Raw genomic sequence first — 19,000 nt, 5'->3', positions numbered from 1 at the left:
CGGACAGCAATGCTTGTGCAGAGGAGGGACCGGGTCCGTGGAGAGCAGGGGCAGAGCTGGCAGAGGTGATGTGGTGCCACCCCAGCTCCAGGCCTTTATGCAGCAATCGCCAAGAAGTTGCCTGATGACGCTGGGCAGGACAGAACCATTGACATGACAGTGGCATGGACTGGGTGAGACCCTTCCTGCTACGGCAGGTGGTGGCCTCACCCCCACTGATTTACTCCGATTTGAAATGGGACGCGCTGAATAATTACTAAGGCTGTCCACAGTTCCCAGGTCTACCTGCCAACAGGAGATGGCTTTCCCAAGGTGAGTAAAGGGTCTCCAAGATCCTGTTGACCTGCACAGCATCAGTGTGTTGAGCACTTTCAACCCACCTGTCTCCTTCTGGCTCCTGTTCAAGCCCAGTTTGTCCACTAAGCAGGTATCACTCTCTTGGTGAAGTTTGATATGCAGACAGTTATCAGGATTTCCCAGGGTGGAAGTGCCGACCAGCAACTGGCAAAGCAAACCCCCAGCTAAAGAGGTCTCCTGCTAGTTGCATTTCTGCAGTAGGTGGTAAACCAGCAAAAAAAAAAAGTGCTGGAAAATCCTTCAGAGGAGCTCTGAAGCCATGAGGCTGCAAGGAGGGATGAGCAAGTTCCTCTTGGGACCTCTTGGGTCCCCTGCATGGGCTGCCCTGGAGGGCTGAGGACCACCTGGAGATGCCAGGTCCTAGTTCCACATCCTTCTTTGGTTGCTGCTGGTCTCCGACACCACAAGACTCTCCACCACCAGCTTCCTGGGGCTTCCACAGGTGCCACCAACCAGCGGGCAGCTCAGCTGAATGACAGTGCCACAGGGAGATGGCTTTTGGCCAAAACGGAGGAGATCCTTCTCATTTCATCTCCTTGCACCAAAGACAGCCCAGACAACAGAACGTAAGGCTCACAGAATCAGAGAATGGTTCAGGTTGGAAGGGACCTTAAAGACCATCCAGTTCCAAACCCCTGCCCTGGGCAGGGACACCTCCCACCACACCAGGTTGCTCCAAGCCCCGTCCAACCTGGCCTTGAACCCCTCCAGGGATGGGGCAGCCACAGCTTCTCTGGGCAACCTGGGCCAGGGGCTCACCACCCTCACAGCACAGAATTTCTTCCTGATATCTCATCTAAATCTCCCTCTTTCAGTTTGAGGCCGTTACCCCGTGTCCTATCGTTACAGTCCCTGATCAAGAGTCCCTCCCCATCCTTCCTGTAGGCCCTTCCTGCAGGCTCAGTTTAATGCATCTGGATAACAGACCTATTGAAAACAGCAGCTAATTAGTTAAGTAATACCCAGTGTTGTTATTTCTCCAGCTCTGTCATCATCAATGTATTTGTAATAATAGTGTTTCCTCTGTAATAACATTAATCATAATGGATTTACTAAGAAATTAAGGGGAGGGGTGTTATCTCCCTCGGGAACACCATTTAACAGCAGGTCTACTTACTGTGCAGATTTTTATTGGTTTAATTCTTAATGTCTTCCTTATTAATCTGCTTTCTAACATCCCCTCGCAAACACCCCTCTGTGAGTGGAAACCGCAAGAGGACAAATGCAGCACCCCCTACCAAGCGCAGCCGGGCAAGGGGGCCTCAAGCAGAGCCGCCCCAGAGAACGCCATCGAGTCCTTATGGAGGCTCAGCGCAGCCACCCGCGTTTTCTCACGGCGTGCGAGGGTGGGAGCGTGCTGTCCTGCCCTGCCTCGATGGGCAACCTCCACTGCTGGGCAGTGTCCATTGCTGGGTGATGTCCACTTCTGGAAAACACCCACTTCTTGGCGACGTCCACTTCTGGGTGATGTCCACTGCTGAAAGATGTCCACTGCTGGAAGATATCCACTTCTGGGTGATGTCCACTGCTGGGAAACATCCACTTCTGGGCATGTCCATTTCTGGGTGATGTCCACTTCTGGGCAACATCCACTTCGGGGTGACGTCCACTTCTGGGAGATGTCCGCTGCTGGGAAACACCCGCTTCTGGGCAATGTCCACTTTCTGGGCAACATCCATTTCTGGGCAGTGTTCATTCTCCATCCAGTTTGCTCATTCTCAGATCCATGCTCAAAAGTCTCTTTTGGCACTTCCAGAGAAGTAAGAAATACTCAGCACCTCTTCCCAACATTTATACCAAGCACGGATATGTTTCATAGAAACTTTTTTTCCCATAACCACTTCTCCTCCCAGCAGGATTCTGGCTCAGGACACTTGCACCAGACCAGGCCGTAGACCAAGAGCAGCTTCTCTGAGCCAGGGAATCAAGCAAGACACCCACCAGGGACCTATGCTCAGCTCACGGACACCCGGGCAGGGCACCAAGCTCAGCCCATGCATCCCCATGTACCATGTTGGCCTTGCTCATGTCCCCACGGGAAACCTTGGCAGCTCCATCCCACCATCCTCACTAGTGCCCACCCACAATCAGTGCATTAAGCTTTCATCAGCACCTCCTTTCTGCTAAAAATTAAAGCCTGCTAAAAATTAAAGCCTGCTAAAAATTAAAACCTGATAAAAATTAAAGCCTGAAGTCTTAAAGCGAGCCAGCTCAGGATTTTTACGAAGAACTTGATTAGTTTACGGCTATGCATAAAGACGATGAGATTCGTAATGCAGCCTGCATTAAACTCCGTCGATGACTTGCCCAGGAGAGCAGCGATGCCACAGAGGCCACCAAAGAAAACGAGCAGGAGGTGAGAAGTGCAGCACGTAACAGAAAGCCCCGCGATGCTGCAGCAGCCGGGGCAGCCACCGGAGCGCTCGGTGCTGGTGTTCCCAGCTGGGGAGGCTGGTGCCTCCGAGGAAACAGGGGGGTTTCACAGCTGATAAGAACGTGGATTTGTTGTCCCTGTCCTTCGCTCCTTGCAAAGGACCCAGGGGCACTTTGTTCACTTTAACGCCTCTCGATACACACATAAACACTTTTTTTTCCTTTTTCTTTACCCCTTTAATATTTTCCCTTTTAATTTTTGCCCCTTTGCTTTGCGGCGGTGACTTTCTGGCAGTGGAGGATTCTGAAAAGCCCTCCCTCCCCCGTGCCCTGGATGAACTCTGGGAGAGCCGCTGAGTTGAGACGATGCCCGAGCTCCCACCTGGGCTCTGAGCTTTTCAAAGCCATGAGCCTGTTTTTCCTCTCTCTCCGTGTTTGCCGTGTTTTGGTTCTAATTTGTTAAGCATGAGTTGCAGCCTGGGTAATTACATTTGTCTCCATTAGTATGTATTACCACACGCCGCCGCGCTGAAGAAGCTTTTCTTCTGCGGCCAGCTCCTCACCGGGGCTGTGACCCCACGTTCCCATAACCGTGAGCCCAAGCTGCTGAAATAACGCAGCCCATCGCCGTCGGGCTGCTGGCAGCGAGTTGATTAAATACAGAAATGCGTTTTGCACATGTGCCCATAAATAAGTTATAAAGTTAGCGCAAAGCAGGATGCCTTTACTCCTGTTTCATCCCGGTTTTTTGGACCTCGCCAGGAGCAAGCCTCACCTGTGGGACAAGCTGTGCTGCTTTGTGGGGTGACACAGGGGGGTGTCAACCCCGAAAAGGTGGGGAGCAGGTCATGGGCAGGTTGAAGGACGCATTTAAAGGTATTTAAAGTGAAGATTTCAAACGAGACCTTAAAATCAGCGAACAGCTGGAGATGAAGCCCCAGCTGCGGGGTCAGCTGTGCTGCCCCACGCTGAGAATCCACCCTGGATTGTGGATCGGGGGCTGGAGAGCCAGGGGCGGGAGAGGGTAGGGGTGAAGTGTGGAGTAAGATAATTAAATGAGGGGAGATCAGGAAGATTAGCGGTAATACCCAGCATTTCGCCGAGCAACACCGTGGGACTTGAAAAAGATTGAATTATATTACGAGTGTTTCAAGACATGTGCCGTAGATAAGGAATGAGGGAAGTGATCCATCTTAATCCAGGGGACAGGACACAAGGAAAAGCCTGGGGAGGGAATAACCCAGGCTGAGGCAGCACCTGCCGCTGCCTCCACCCCAGGCTGCGGGTGAGCAGGGTGTAAAAGGGCACAAATCCACAAAGAAAATGAATGCCATGTCAGAGTCAAACCACGGATGCCTTTTGTTCCCAGCTCTTTTGGATGTCGCACAGGTTAACCCAAGTCCCGGGTTACGATTGATCCCACGTGGAAGAGCATGATTCCTCCATGAGGAACAGGGGACGGCAAGGATGCAGCACGCAGAGCGCGGACGGAGGGCAGGGAAGAGCGCAATTTGATTCAAACTGAGCTTTTTTTTCAGCTCCAGAGCCGGTTATCGAGTTTTGAATTTCCGAGGCAGCTGGCTTTGGGGCTGAGCACTGGAGTTCTGCTGTTAAAAATGAACTGCCAGGCGCTGCCAACGAGTCACTGATTTTATGAAGTCATTAACCAGTCGATTGAAATCAGCTTTCTCTTCCACTGCCATCCTCCTGCCAGGCGCCCGTCCATCCATCACTCCCGGCTCTGCACATCCATCTCGGTGCCCCAGCACCCTTCTTCCCTTGGGACCGTGTTGCAGTAGGATTTGGGTAGGGTGAGGATGCTGCAGATGATGTAGGTGAGAAATTCAGTTGCCTGGCTGCACAAAGAGGACATTTTTTTGGATGGAGATGGGCTACTTTAGCACTCATGAGGCTGACAAATGAAAAGCACTGGCTGGGCTCTAGTGGAGTTCAGGCTGGGGCACTGCGGTCCCCCAGATCTCGCTGCTCCCCCATGGCTTATCCTGCAACGGGCTCATCCTGCCCTGACGTTGCTTCACTTCTGCGATGGCACCAGCAGCACCCCCCCTCCATGTGCCAGCCCAGCACTGGCCACAAAGCCCAGCCCCATCGAGCCCAGGGACCACGGAGCTCCTGCGCCGGGCAGGGTGCGACGAGCCCATCAGAGAATTAACAGCCCAGGGGACAAAATCACAGCTGAGGTCCCGAAGCAGGGCCGGGGACGTTTGGATGCAGGTCCTGCCCCGTTGCAGCCCTTGCAGAGCCACACAGTTGCGATGGCAGCTCCAGCCGTGGCACAGTCGCCTTTGGCTGTGGTGGGATGTGCCAGCCCAGAGTGACAGCGGCATGGGATGGGAGAATCCACCCAGAGCAGGGGTGCTGGAAATACTCACCTGCACTGGGGAGGGAGGCAGTGGGTGATGCCACAGCAGCCACCCTGGGAAAGAAGGTCCCTTTTCTTGCGGCTTTGCTGTGGCACGCTGGGGACCAGCTTTGCCAGGGGACCCAGGGGACCCCAGCTTTGCCAGGGCACCCAGGGGACCCCAGCTTTGCCAGGGCACCCAGGAGACCCCAGCTTTGCCACAGGACCCAGGAGACCCCAGCTTTGCCAGGGGACCCAGGAGACCCCAGCTTTGCCGCAGCACCCAACAGACTCCAGATTTCCTACAAGCAGAGCTGGGGCGGGTCTTTCCCGTTCAAGTGCTGGGATTTTATCGCCAGGATTCAAGCACTGGCCTGGCTCTGCCCATCGGGTGCAGTCTGTTGGGGTGCAGAGGGATCCCCAAAAAGGACTCAGCCATTCATGGCAGCCTGAGCGCCCCAGGGAGAAGCAGCGCAGTCAGAACGCTGTTCTTCCATGAGCTTCGCTGAACCATGAGCACCCATTGCCACCTCCGTGGGGGTAAGCAGAAGATAAAGACCTTCCCCCTGCCTCGGCCAAAACCTTTGGCTCAAGTTCAAGGCAACGAACGAGACAAGTTCATGGCCATGACGTCGTTCCGCTCACCAAGCCCCGGCTCTTTACTGGCTGCCGCAGGAGTGATGGGGACCCCGAGTGCACGTGTCCAGGAGAAACTGCAGCCCTTGCTGGGTCTTTATCCCAATGTACCCATCACTCTCCCTGACCCAGAATTGGTTTTTGATGGATTGGTAAAACAAAAGCGCCCCAAACCTTCCAAGCAATAACACGAGCCGTGGCGCTGACAAGGAGCTGATTTAGCACCTCCCGGCCCCACTGAGAGATGGTTTGTGGGGGGTGAATAAACCGCAGGTGAGTGATGAAAGAGATGGGTAAGGGAAGATTTGTCACGCTCTCCGAAAGTGAACACTAGAAACGGTCCCAGCAGGAATATCGAAGGAAAACTCTCCCCGCTCGGCCCCCCCAAGGCGATGCTTCCTCCTGTCGGGCTTCGCCCAGCACCGCTCGGCCCCAGCCAGGCTCCGGACGTGGGACACGGTGCCCAGCCCGGGGTGTCCCTTTGGCCCTGGGGTCTGTGAGCCATGACTTGTCCTCATGTGCTCAGTCTCCCCTGCAGACAGCACCTGAGTCCCTGGAAATGTTACAGAGAGTTTTCCCCTTGGCTGTGCCACAGAGACGGCCGGGACATGGGGAGCAGAGCCCCTGGGCACAGGGGGATGCCCACGAGGGGATGCGCCCGCAGCCGCCCAGCCCCGACAGCCCGGGGTTGGGCAGACACGTGGGAAGGAACATCCCTGGTCCCTAAAAAACACTCCCAGCAAAACGCACAGGCGCACACAGCCTCTTTCCTCTGCCGTCCTTTTGCTCGTCTGATTTAACTTTGTGCTTGTGTCCCTTGGCTCCCATCCAGGGGACATAGATGGTACCAAGCGCGCTGCCAAAGAAATAAAGTTCTCTAGTCCTGTAGCAGCAGGATTATATGAGATTTGTCAATATTTGCTCAGGATTGAGGTGAAACTGAACCAAGCGAGGCTAAGAAATAATGTCAGATACTGGATCGTGAAGGGCCGTTGATAGCCCACAGTGGCGGCTATTGAGGCACCACCGGTTGTTAAAGAGAAAAGGCCCTTTTCCTTCTTTTTCTCCCCCTTCCTTGTATTTTAACTTTAGATAAATTGGTTGTGAATTACTTACACATTGTACAGCCACAGCGCCGACCGGTGCAGAAAGCCAGCAACCTCTAATATGCTCGGCGGGGCGAGCTAATCCGCACGTGGGCTTCACACTAACCAAGGGAAAAGCAACAGCCAGAGCCGAGGGCGCTGGGGGCTGCAGCTCGTGCGCCCCGTCCTGCACCCCGAGAGCTGGGTACAGGGCCCTGCTCCCCCCCTGCCTCCCCCCGGCACCGACCTCGGCAGCTCAGTCCCACCCGGCTCCATCTCCATCACCTTCCTCTCGAGTGGCACAGAAAGGGTCGGATGAGCCACGAAAGCAGCAAGTGAGAACCACAGATTTTGCCTTTAAACATTTCTTCCCCCCAAATTCGCCCTGGGTGGAGGAAAACTTAACTTAGAACATCTGCCACAGCTGCTCCACGCGGATTTACCAGCTGGTTTTGAGCTGCTCCCACTCCCCTTGTGCAAGGGAGGAGAGCCGGCAGCGGCTGAGGCTGGCCCTGCAGGGATCCGGCACGGACCTCTCCTCACTCGCCAAAGCCACGCTGGGGACGGCAAAGTCAGATCCCACCGGGGAGAGCAAAGTCAGACCCTCGGTACCACAGCAGGAGGAGGCTGAACCAGTTCAGGTCCTGCCTGGGGAAGGACATCCCCAACACAGGGCTCTCAGGCTGATGTGGTGGGAATGGGCTTCGCTGACATTGTCCCCTATGGTGCCAGCACCCAAGAGGATGGGGTTTGGTGACACAGAGAGCGTGAGCGGCACAGCAGGGCCAGAGAGGTCCCACAAAAAAGCAGTTTCCATGATAAAGAAGAAAATGGAGCCTCTGTGCAGAGGCTGGCTGGCATTTACAGCCCCTGGAGACCCCAGCCCCCTCCCTCAGCTGCTAATGATGGACGAAGAGGGAGTCTCAGGGCTGAACCTGCACCGAGCTCCTTGGATGTAATGCCAAGAAGGTTGCAGAGACCCCAAAAGCACTGTTACAGTCCCTGATCGTCCCTCTCTGCTGCCTGGGAGTGCTGGAGCATCCACCTGCGTCCCTCGGCCCCACCTTGGTCCCCCTGGCTCCCCAGCCTCCCCGCTGGCACCGGCTCTTGCTCTTCAGCTCGTTCAAACCCCAGGGCTTTGAAATGCCAGAAGCTCCTTTGCCCGTGACATTTGGGCAGCAACTGGCGTGGCTGCCCCAGGGCACCCTGAGGATGAGGCAAAGTTGGGCTTCGGAGGCCAGGGTGCCCAGGGCACAGCTCCTCGGGGGCGGCTGGCATTGCACAAACCCCCGATTTCCAGGGCTGTTCTCCTCCTGACCCACAAGGCTGCTGCCCTGGGGTTGTTTTTCTCTCTGGGTCCAGGACCCGCTAAGGGCAGAGCATCCCTGAGCAGCTTCCCCCATGCAGGGATGTCTGTGTGGCCACCAGAGCCGCCTGCGTGGGCAACCTGGCCACAGCACCCAGTGACAACACCGAACACGGCCACGGGTTTGGCTTTCCGAGGGGTGAGTCTCCAGAGCTCCCGCTGACACACTTTGATGGGAGCAGCCCCTTGCGCTCATCAATGGATGCTCAAACTTGGGTTGTCCATTGGCCCCCGGCAGAGCGGGAACCACGCTGCTGCCCCCCCCTCACCTCCACCCCCTGCACTGCCTGGGGCACCACCAGGCTCCCCAGACCCCCCCAGACCCTCGCCAGAGGCTGGGATACCCCACCGGGAGCAGCCATGGGTCCTCCAGCCCCAGCCCTGCACATGCCACCACATGGGATGAAGGAGAGCCACTGCCAACCCCGCCGACCACCATCACAGCACTGGGGGATGTGGAGCTTCCCAAAAAGCTCCCGCTGACGTGGTGGCCTTGGGGCCACCTACTCCCCAGCAGCTTCGACCCCACAGCCGAGCGCGCTGATGAGCCCATCGTCGCCCCCCGACTCAGCCCCCACCAGCTGGCTGCTGGGTACCACTTTTGTGCAACACGATGACAGTTATCCAAAACATTTTTTTTTTTTTTTTGTAAATAATTAGCAAAAAATTAATGCAAAAGTCAGATTTAATTATCATATCAAACCCAGCGTTAATTAGAAAGCAGCGACAGATGGCTCTTTCCCCCCGCTCCCCGCGCCACACATCCTCTCACCAGCACCTCCTCAGTCTGTGGGACACGTGTCAGCATTTTCTGCTGGGAACATGTGTCCCATCGCGGAGCTTTAGCGCTTGCTCCCCAGCTCCTGCCTGCGGGCGGCAGGCTGCTAAGGCAAAGGTTGGAAGAAAAGATGTCCTGGATGCTCCTGCTCTCCTTGCACACAGGTTATGGGCATGAAACAGAATCCCAGACTGGCAGGGGTTGGAAGGGCCCTCTGGAGATCATCCCGTCCAACCCCCTGCCAGAGCAGGGTCACCCAGAGCAGGTGGCACAGGAACGCGTCCAGGCAGGTTTGGAATGTCTCCAGAGACGGAGACTCCCCCACCTCTCTGGGCAGCCCGTGCCAGGGCTCTGCCACCCTCAAAGGAAAGAAGTTCCTCCTCATGTCGAGATGGAACTTCCTATGCTCAAGTTTGTGCCCGTTACCCCTTGTCCTGTCACTGGGCACCACTGAGAAGAGCCTGGCCCCATCCTCCTGACACCCCCCTTTCAGTATTTATAACCATTGATAAAAGATCCCCCCTCAGCCGTCTTTTTTCCAGACTGAAGAGACCCAAATCCCTCAGCCTTTCTTCATCAGAGAGGTGTTCCAGTCCCCTCAGCATCTTGGTAGCCCTTTGCTGTCCCCTCTCCAGCAGTTCCCTGTCCTTCTTGAACCGGGGAGCCCAGAACTGGACACAGCGCTCCAGGTGCGGCCTCCCCAGGGCAGAGCAGAGGGGGAGGATGACCTCCCTCGACCTGCTGGCCACGCTCTTCTTGATGCACCCCAGGATGCCATTGGCTTCTTGGCCACAAGGGCACAAGCCCTGCCTCCACGCACATCTGACCTGGGGCTGGGAGGTTGCTGTTTCCTTCCCCTGCCCAAAAATGTCAGCAGAACGCCATGACAGTCATTACAAGCGTTTCTGTTCTGCAGCTCTTCGGTCAGGGAGGAGCAGACCCGGGCGAGGACAAGGATGAACACAAAGTTGCCGCTGGTGGGACTGAGACCCAGAAGGGCTGTTTGGGACAACAGACAGAAAAAATAGTTACGTGTGCCTCAGAGTTGCAGAAAGCCCCAGCACAGCCACAACCATCAGCCCAGCAGTCCCTCCTTCTCCCCCGTGGCACACAAGAGCCCCAGAGCTGGGACACCTTGAAGATGCCCTGAGGGAACAGCTCCACCACTGTGATGGGTCTCAGGGCCAGGCAGGAGAGATGCTCCCTCCCAGCAGCTGGGCCTCCATTTTTGGAGGATGCTCAGCACAGTATTTACCGTCTCCAGTGCTCCACCCGAGACAGCACAAGGTGATTTATCCCTCCCCGCGCAAATCAAAGCCTTCCTGCTCCAGTGCTGCCTCCAGGCCCAGCATCCCGACACCGCCAAGAGCTCGGTCCCGACATGCCAGCCCCGTCTCCTGCGGCACGCGCCTGCACAAGCCTCTGCCAAAGCAGAAGTGTCACCGAGGCGAAGAGCGTCCTGCTGCCCCTGGGGTTCACAAGCACCATTTTAGCTCATTTGCACCTGTAACAGCTCCACTCGCAGCAACGTGCCACCAAGAAGCCACATGGAAAATTTCTATTTTCTCATCTTCCAGCAGAGGTGAAGGAGAGAAAGGTCGGGGGGCGTTAATCGAGTAACAGGGATACCACAGACACGGGAGGGACGCGCTGCTGGTCAGGATGCCAGCACGATTCAGCCCTGTCCGAAGATGGTGGCCATGCTTCCCACGAGCCTGTCCCATGGGGTAGCGCTGCCGCTCTGTGCCTCAGTTTCCCCACCTATAAATCAGTTGAACCACTGGGGCTGACAAGCCCCATCTCCCCCCATGCCATCAAACACCAGCTGAAGGTTTTCTTGCTAGAAATGTGAGCCCCGCAACACAACCCCGAGCCCATCCGAGGTGAAAGCTGGGCAGATAGGTCAGGCACGCCGGGGCAGAGCACGGCCCGGCTTCGTGAAGCCTCCGACTCACCAGGGCAAGGAGGGGTGGGAGAAGCATCCCCAAATCGCAGCCAGATCCACCCAGCTTGTAACGAACCTGCCCGGGATTTATTCCACGGACCAGAGTTTGCACCGTGGGAGTGTTGCACCACAAACTCTTTACGGCCCTCCTACCTTCAGGGGGGCAGAAATTGGGCTGACATTGCCAGTGTGGGAGAAAAAAAGCCTTGGACTGTGTCATCCTTGCAACAAATAAGTGCGTTTTACATTTTATCTCCATGGTAGGGTAGAGCTGAGATCCAACCCTCCCCGGCAGGGACAAGCACAAGAGCCAGGAGAGGATGTACCAAACCCTGGAGACCCCGGCATCACCCCGGGGGGTACCCCGAAGGCTGGGGAGGGGAAGGAGAGCCGCTCGGGCCAGGGATCAGCCACAGCGGCCTGAGGACGGCCCTGCGAAGGAGGGACTTCATTGCTCAGAGCTTCACAAATGGCTCTCACACCTCGGAGGTGATGAAGCCGATGGGGGAAGGACAGGAGAAGGAACGTGGACGCTGTTGGCCAAGTGCCCCAAAAGCCACCAGCCCTGGCCAGGAGAGGTCCCAGATGGGACCACAGAGGTCCGGCCGGTGGCCATCAGTCAAGTTTATTCCAACACCCCCAATCAAACCAGGAGTCATTAATAAATGGCGACATCTCCCCCCCTGCAGCTGATCTTGGCTCGTCCATTCGGCATGGTGGGGGCTGAGCACGGTGGTGGGGACCTGCCCTGGGCTTTGCTCCCAAACAGCCAAGGAAAGGGGCTGAGGATGTTTCCCCAGCAAACAGTCTGCTGACTCCAGCCCCAAACATCAGGGCCCGTAACACCCTGGCTCCATAATTGATGCCGGAGTGGGTGTATGCTTGATAATAAAGATGGGGCACATTTTATTTATGATATAACTGACCTCCTTGTTCTGATCCGTTTTGGAAGGAGGAGGCAAACTTCTTCCCTGGCAGCCAAACAAGTGCGATCTTGGAAAATGCAGAGAGGGAGCCCGGCCAAGGTCTCCTGGGTTTGGGGCCAGGGCTGTGCTTAAGGCAGCCTTAGGAACAGCAGAGTCCTGGAGGGTGAAATAAACGCTGGAAGTGCAGAGAGCCGCTCCGCTGACCGGCTCCCCGTTTCTGCAGGGAACGGCAGCGGGATGAGCAGCGCCTCGGCGGCATCCGAAGCACCATCGCTCTCCAGGCGCCGGTCACCTCCTCCTCCGCTCAGCACTTCTCCATTAATAGATAATAACGAGACCATCGTGGGCTGCTGCTTCGTGAAATAGCAGAGCAAGGCAAAGCAAGGACGCCAAAGCACCCGCGGCCCCCAGGAAGGGGCTGTTCCTCTGGCTGGGTGGTGTAGGGCAGGAGAACGGAGCCCAGTGCCCAGGAGCAGCGGCTGGACCCCGGCACAGGGATGCTGCCAAAAAGTTACCGGTCCAGTAGAGGAAGGCATTCGTGCTCCCCGAACCCGTGCTGCTGTCACTGGATGTGACCTCCAGAGCAGGAAAATGCAACTTGCTTTTCCAGCACACCTTGGTGGGAGAGACGGGGAGGGCAGAGGACACTGCGATGCGGGCAGGGCAAGGGACAGTCAGCGAGCTGTGGGTGCAGAGTTACCTGAAAAAGAGCATTTACCTTTTTTTGCAGGATCCAATGCATCCCTGCTGCCACGTTCTGCCCACCCACCGAGCCACGAGATGGTGCCACGCAACCATCCGGGCACTCTGGGGTTTCTCTGGTTATTGTAATGATTTTCTAGTCCCCAAGTTTCAGCCTATTACACGCAGCTGCTGCTTTTTAGGCTCTTTTGTGCAAAAATGCAGTCTTTTCCGGGCTCTGCACCACACGTATGTGGCGTAACCCCCCTGCATTTTGCCACTTGTAATGAGACTTTCCCCTTCCCCTACCAGGCTGACAAGAGACCAGCCCCACGCACATCCCACCTGCGCGGACACAAGAGTTCCTCGCCTCCCCGGATGGCATCGGCATGCTGAGGGGAGCGGCAGCATTTGTCGCTGCCTGCTGGAAGGATGCTCTGGTCTCTACTGAGATGATACAGGTGCACAAACCCAATTCGGACGCTTGCAGCCTTGCGAAGACAGAGACGAGGCTCCTCCCTGTTCTGCTGAGGGTTTGAAGAGTGGTGTGCTTCTCTTCTCCTCTTGCCTCCCTAAAGCTCTGCCTTCCCTCCGGAGAATGGCCCGGCAGCAAAGCCCAAGCCTTGATCTTTGAGAGCAGTCAAAACACACAGCATCATCCAGGATTTGGCCCACCCTGATTTGGGATACCCCAAGCCCGCTGCTGCTTCTCCAGAGCTGCTCCCAACGGGAGGCAGCTCCCAGCTGTCACCTCCGCGCCTGGCTGGTGGGACAGGGAGGTGCTGGGCAGTCGAGAGCCACCTGCCCCGGCAAAAACACACCCTCCTGCCTGCTGAGGGGGACATCGCCAGGGCCGCGGTGGTTCGAAACGACCAGGGGGACCGTGGTCTCAGCATCCAGCCCCTTCCCTCTCCCACTCTGGGCCAGCTCTGGTTTAACATCCGCTGAACTGCACAGAGATGGAAATCCATCACAGCATTGCCCTCTGCTGGTAACCTCTCCCAGATAAGCCTTCTCCTCTCCGCATCTCCCCAAAATACCCTGAGGAGCAACTCTGCTGCCTCTGGCTGCTCACCTGGGCACCCACAGCGTCCCCGGGGCCAAATCCCAGCAGCACCCCTGGCCTCAGCTGGTGGCACTGGGTGAGGAAGGCTCCAGCAGGCTGCTGTTTGCCCAGGAAAGCAGCCGAGCAACTGGAAAAGGGGACTGGAGCCTTCCAGGTGCCAGGCTTCACCCTTAGGGAAACAGGGAGCTGAAAATTAAAGTGGGGAAAAAACAGTTTTCATTAACAGTTGGCAGCCAGTGACCCTATCGCAGGATTAAAATATTGGCCTCTAATTTACAGAAGTTTAATGCAGTTCAGGAGAGAGACACAGAAACTATTTTACGGTTGCAAACCTCAGTGGGAGATGCTCCCCCGGGGCAGGGGATGGCTGTGGAGAAGGGTCGGGAGCCCCAGCCCCGAGCAGCAGCCACACAGCGCACGGCGGTGTCACCACCTCTGTCCAGAGACGCAGTTTTGTGCTGCAGGATGTCTTGTCTCTCCATCCAGAAATGCAGTTTTGCCTCCAAGCGTCCAAGCAGGAGATTGCATGGCCAGTGTTAGCGGGTCTCATCCTCCCGCACGCCACGGTACGGCTCGCACCTTGTGTTTGCGGGACATTTGGGACGCTAAAGCCAGGGTGCTGCCTACCAGGACCCCAAAAATCCCTACAAGTCTCAGTTCCACCTAACCCCAAAGCCACCTTCTCCCTCGTGCTCATAGGTGAGTCCCTGGGACCGGCTGCCCCCGACCGGGGACAGGACCTGCAAAGGTGGCTTCCACCTTGGATGGGGAAGATCTGTCCGAGCCGTTTGGCCCCGCGTGTCGTGTCCCCCCTCCCTGCTGACCACCCTCTGCAACACCTCCTCACACCGCGCACATGGAGCTAGTCACGGAGGAGGATGGGGAACTTTCCCCCATTAGCACCAGCAGGTAACAAGCACAGGAGCCTGAGCACAGGCGAAGAGCTAAGCAAATAGCAAAGAGCAGGAGAAACCCAAGAACAGCAGAAGGGTGACAGGAGCAGGCCAGAAGGGTACCACAAGCTGGCCCCAGACCCAGCTGGATCCAGGCAACCATCGCTCCTTCGCACCCATGGGACAGCCAACACGGGATGCTCTCGGCCACAGCTCCAAGACGACACATAGGAGGACGTCAATGGGTTCCCAGAGCACAGGCAAGACAAGGAGAAACCTCCTATAATGCCCGAAAACATGGCCTCAAAATCCTGCCACCTGACCAGCTCTGGAGACGCCCAGCAGAGCTGAAACGCCTGGAGCCAGGGGAGGGAGGGACGGGGACAGGGGTGGGCTGCTGAGAGCCACGAGACCTGGGAAGCATCACTTTGATTTACTGGACCTTGATGTTTGAAAATTAAGTCGAGAGCGCTCTTTTATTTGCCACAGGGCTGAGCATAAGCCGAACGCGCGCAGGATTTAGAGGGGGAAGAGCTTTCCAGATGAGCAGAGTGCAATTTTGTCATAAGAACCAAAATAATGATAAAAATAACTAGCAGGGGAGAAAGGGAGTGTTGAGCGCGGCATACAAATGTCAAACTCCAGATCCTCTCAACAGAGCCGTAATAAAAGGGTTTAACCTATTATATTGATTAGTGGTATTACACCTCTTGAGTGAGAAGAAACTCATTCTTACAGGCAGGCTAATTTCATAAATACGCTGTATTCAGAGCCTTCAATAAGCCGATCGGTTTTAATGAAAGGGCTGAGATTTAAATATACGTCTGCGAAAGGATTAGAGGGAGTTGCAACTGGTGATGGCATCTCCGGGGAGGAAGGCACATTGCCATAGTAACCCCGAGGCTGTCACACACTGGGGGTACCCACAGAGGTGTGGAGAAGCCCACGGGGCTCCATCATCCCAGGGGAGCCATGGGGGGACGGGCTGCCTGGGGGGACACCCCATGGCCCGGCAGCAGCACTGCAGCCCCAGTGCAGCCGAGGCTCTTCTCCAGCCCGCTCGGCTTTTCGGATGCCCCGTGCTGTTAAACACTCACCTGGCACCAGCGATGCTCCGGAGGACAGAGGTGGCCTCGGGACCCCGGGAGATGGCGTGCCATAGGGGTTGTGCCGGGGAACAGGGGGGCTGCAGCATCGCAGGAGCATCAGATGAGTTTAACAGAGGACGCAGGCAGGGTGGGTCCAAGCTAGAAAAGAGGAGGAAGAAAGGAGAAGCACAAGCAGCTTAGCCCAGGCTGCGACCTCCAGGGCTCCTGAGGGGCCCGACCTGGTGGCACCCACCCATCCTGCAAGAAAGCCCAGCAGTGGGACACACACCAAGTCCAGAGCTCGAGGGTCAGGTTAGGGCTGGGAAAACCAGGGGCAGAAGCAACCAGACAGTAACTCGCATGAGATAATGGTGCGGGGGGGTGAAGGCAGAGCCAGGGAGCTGTAATGTGTGGCTGAGTGAGGGGGAAGTGGGGTTTATTTGGCAATGAAATAAGGTCAGCTGTCCCCCAGGTTGGACAAGGTCCCGAAGCACAGGTAAGATGCCAGGGGAAGGGGGCAAGTGACAGAGGTGGGGTGGCAGCCAGCATTTCAGAGAAGGAAAGCATGTCCCCAGGGCAAGCACGGCAGCCGATTTATGCCACTAAGTGACAGGCACAAGCTTTCACTCCTAAATGAAATGTCATGCCCTGCACAGCAGCAGAGTGCAGCAGCTCCTGAAGATAGCAGGGAAAGCCTTCCTGCTCCCTCTCATCACTGCACCAACAAACCTGGCCGCGACAGCACCTCGGCACCTTAGAAAAAGAAAAAAGAAAAGCCTTAGAGAAAGGCTGCCTTCCACCGTGTCCATACTCACCTTCCCGAGCTGAGGACACAGGTTCTCCATGCCTGTAGGGTGCAGTCACATCTCCATCCATCCCTGAAGCAACCATGCTAACGGACTGCCACCCCAGAGCGGGTACAGCCTGGCCCACGCTGTGACAGTCAACTCCAGCCACTTAACCACCAACCTCCGCTCGCTGCCCGTGCGCAGAGCCAGGCTCTGGCACAAGCCCAGCAACCAGCTCCCAAACTTTCTCCCCAGAGCCGTAATCCCCTTTTCTGCTCCTGCAGTTGGAGTTGAAGCCGCATCTGAGCCTACCGGTAGGGACAGCGGCCGTGCACAGCAGGGGACTTCCCCGGGTGCAGCTCTGCCAGCCGACGCGCCGTGCTTCATCCCCGCTGGACGTGAAACGCTCGGATTGTGGAGAAGACAAACAGCTCGTCCTTCTCTCAGCACGGGAGCTATTCTCCTCGCTGACACCAAGTCAGCCATTTAGCCACAAGCGGTAAGAGCAGACCCATGAAGGCAAGAACAGTTGTGACACATCTGGAAGCAAAGCCTTCGGACCACCGGAGGTCTGTGAGGGACAGAGATATGGCACTCCTTCCTGGGGAGCACTTCCCTGCAGGCAAAGCAAAGACCAGGGTTTCATGACTTTTTCTGGAGAAGTCACGTTTCCCCTCAAATGCTTCCAGCCCCAGAAAGCAGATTACACATTTAAGCGAGCATATTGCTCCCCACGGCACCCCGAGATGGCTCCTGGTGTGCTACGTACCCAACTGTCCCCGAGAGCCCATTACTGACATGCATTAACTAACAAGCACACTTGCGTACAACTCATCAGTTAACAACTGGAGAGTGATTTGCCACCAGTGGCTAATGGAGCTCCTCTTATTTTCTGCCTATTTAACATTACACTGAATGTTCTTGCAGTCAAATGTTTTGAAACAGTCCCAGAAAGAGCATCTGGTGGAGAGGAGACCAGGAAAGGCACATAGAAAAGCCATTTAAGGTAAAGATCCAATGCCACTGAAGATGGATTTCATAGAAAGCAGGATGGGGCAGAGCTATGGATTTCCATTATTGCTGGGAGGGAAGAGCCCCCGCCTGCCGGTGCCCTCCAGCCCCGGGGGAGGACGTGTGCGGAGGTTTAGCAGCAGCACTGAAAGCAAAGCCACCGCAGCCACTCTCTGGCCCAGCTCTTGCAAGTGCTCTTTGCCCGTTCACCCTGTTCTAAAGGTACAAAAGCAGACACTTGGTGTGAGCGAAATCCTGAGCCTTTGAGCGGCAACCACGCAGCGGTATCTTTCCCAACTCCCCCAACCCAAACATCAGCATAAATATAAAATGCTTCCCCAGCCCTCCTGGCGAAAGCGTTGTGCTTCCCTAAGGTCAAAGTACAAACGTGATGTCCTGGTTTCTCCACCTGCGCAGCAGAGATAACCGCCATCCCCTCTGCCAAAGGCAAAAGCAGGTCCATCAGCCCAGACTATATTTTTGCCCTGCTTTAAATACGTCGGTCTCATACACACACGCAATATCCATAATGCTTTTCACATTCCCTATAGGAAAAAAAATCAAAGATTAACCAAAAAGCGATAATACCCAGATCCCAGTTTTCTGCTTGCCTCCTTTAACCCCTAACAGCAGCTCTACAAGAAAACAATGCAGCTGCAAATTTAGTTGTCCAATGAGGGCAAGTGAATTGAGAACATCTTCCTAGCAGGAACCAGACTGCGCCTCCCAGGACGGGGAAATCCCGGGCAGCGAGTGCTCAGCTACAAAAAGCAGCCTGAGCACTGCTCCCTTTCACACTGCATCTCGGTGCTGCTTACGGGTCAGTTCTGCCTACAGAACGAGTCTGAAAAATGTTTTTAAAAAGCATTTTAGCTCTTCACTGATATTACGCAAAACATCAAGGAATTCAAGTGATATTCCAAGCAGAAAGGTGACCGGTCCTCAGACATACTAATAAACTGTAGAATTAAGAAACCGCCCCATCGTTTATTCAAATAATCAAGAAAAAACGGGTTGTAAGAAATTAAGTTATCCTAGCCGCCTGGCTAAAAGTAAACAGGAATCATGGCACACACTCATTATTGCATTTTCTTCTTGCTGTGCAGACTAAGGTCTTCCTTTAGTTAAAGCAATTGGCTTAACGAACAGGAAAGCAAACATAACCCAGGAAACAGCTGGGCTGCCAGGTGGTGCCTCTGTCACTTAGTTTCTGATCTTCTCCATCAGTAACCCTTAAAGCATTAATGCTGCTTAAGGGATTTCTTTTTCCCCTCCCAGCTACACCTGAACACTTCTATTAAGACACTTCACCACACTTGAGATGCTCACCCATAACTCCTATAATATTACTGCTTTAAAAGACAACATTTGTTAGCACAGTGCAGCACAGGTATCATAAAAAACATAACGCCAAGGCTCCCAGGTCTGTCCCTAAACCTGTTGCTTCTACTATTAATTCAGCTTTGATTTCTCCCTAGCCTGGGGATTTTGACAGGGTGGACCAGAATATTATTACAATAAGAAAACAGCAGCCCTCCGGCAATTTTGCTCAGCTAAGACTTTAGTTTTATACAACTCAGCTACAATCATACAACCAAAGTTCTGCTAGATTTAAACAGCGTGCGCCGCTCATGTAGAAAAAGGC

Source organism: Larus michahellis, chromosome 12, assembly GCF_964199755.1.
Source record: "Larus michahellis chromosome 12, bLarMic1.1, whole genome shotgun sequence".
NCBI classification, from domain to species: domain Eukaryota; kingdom Metazoa; phylum Chordata; class Aves; order Charadriiformes; family Laridae; genus Larus; species Larus michahellis.
Note: the sequence above shows the minus strand (reverse complement) of the source record.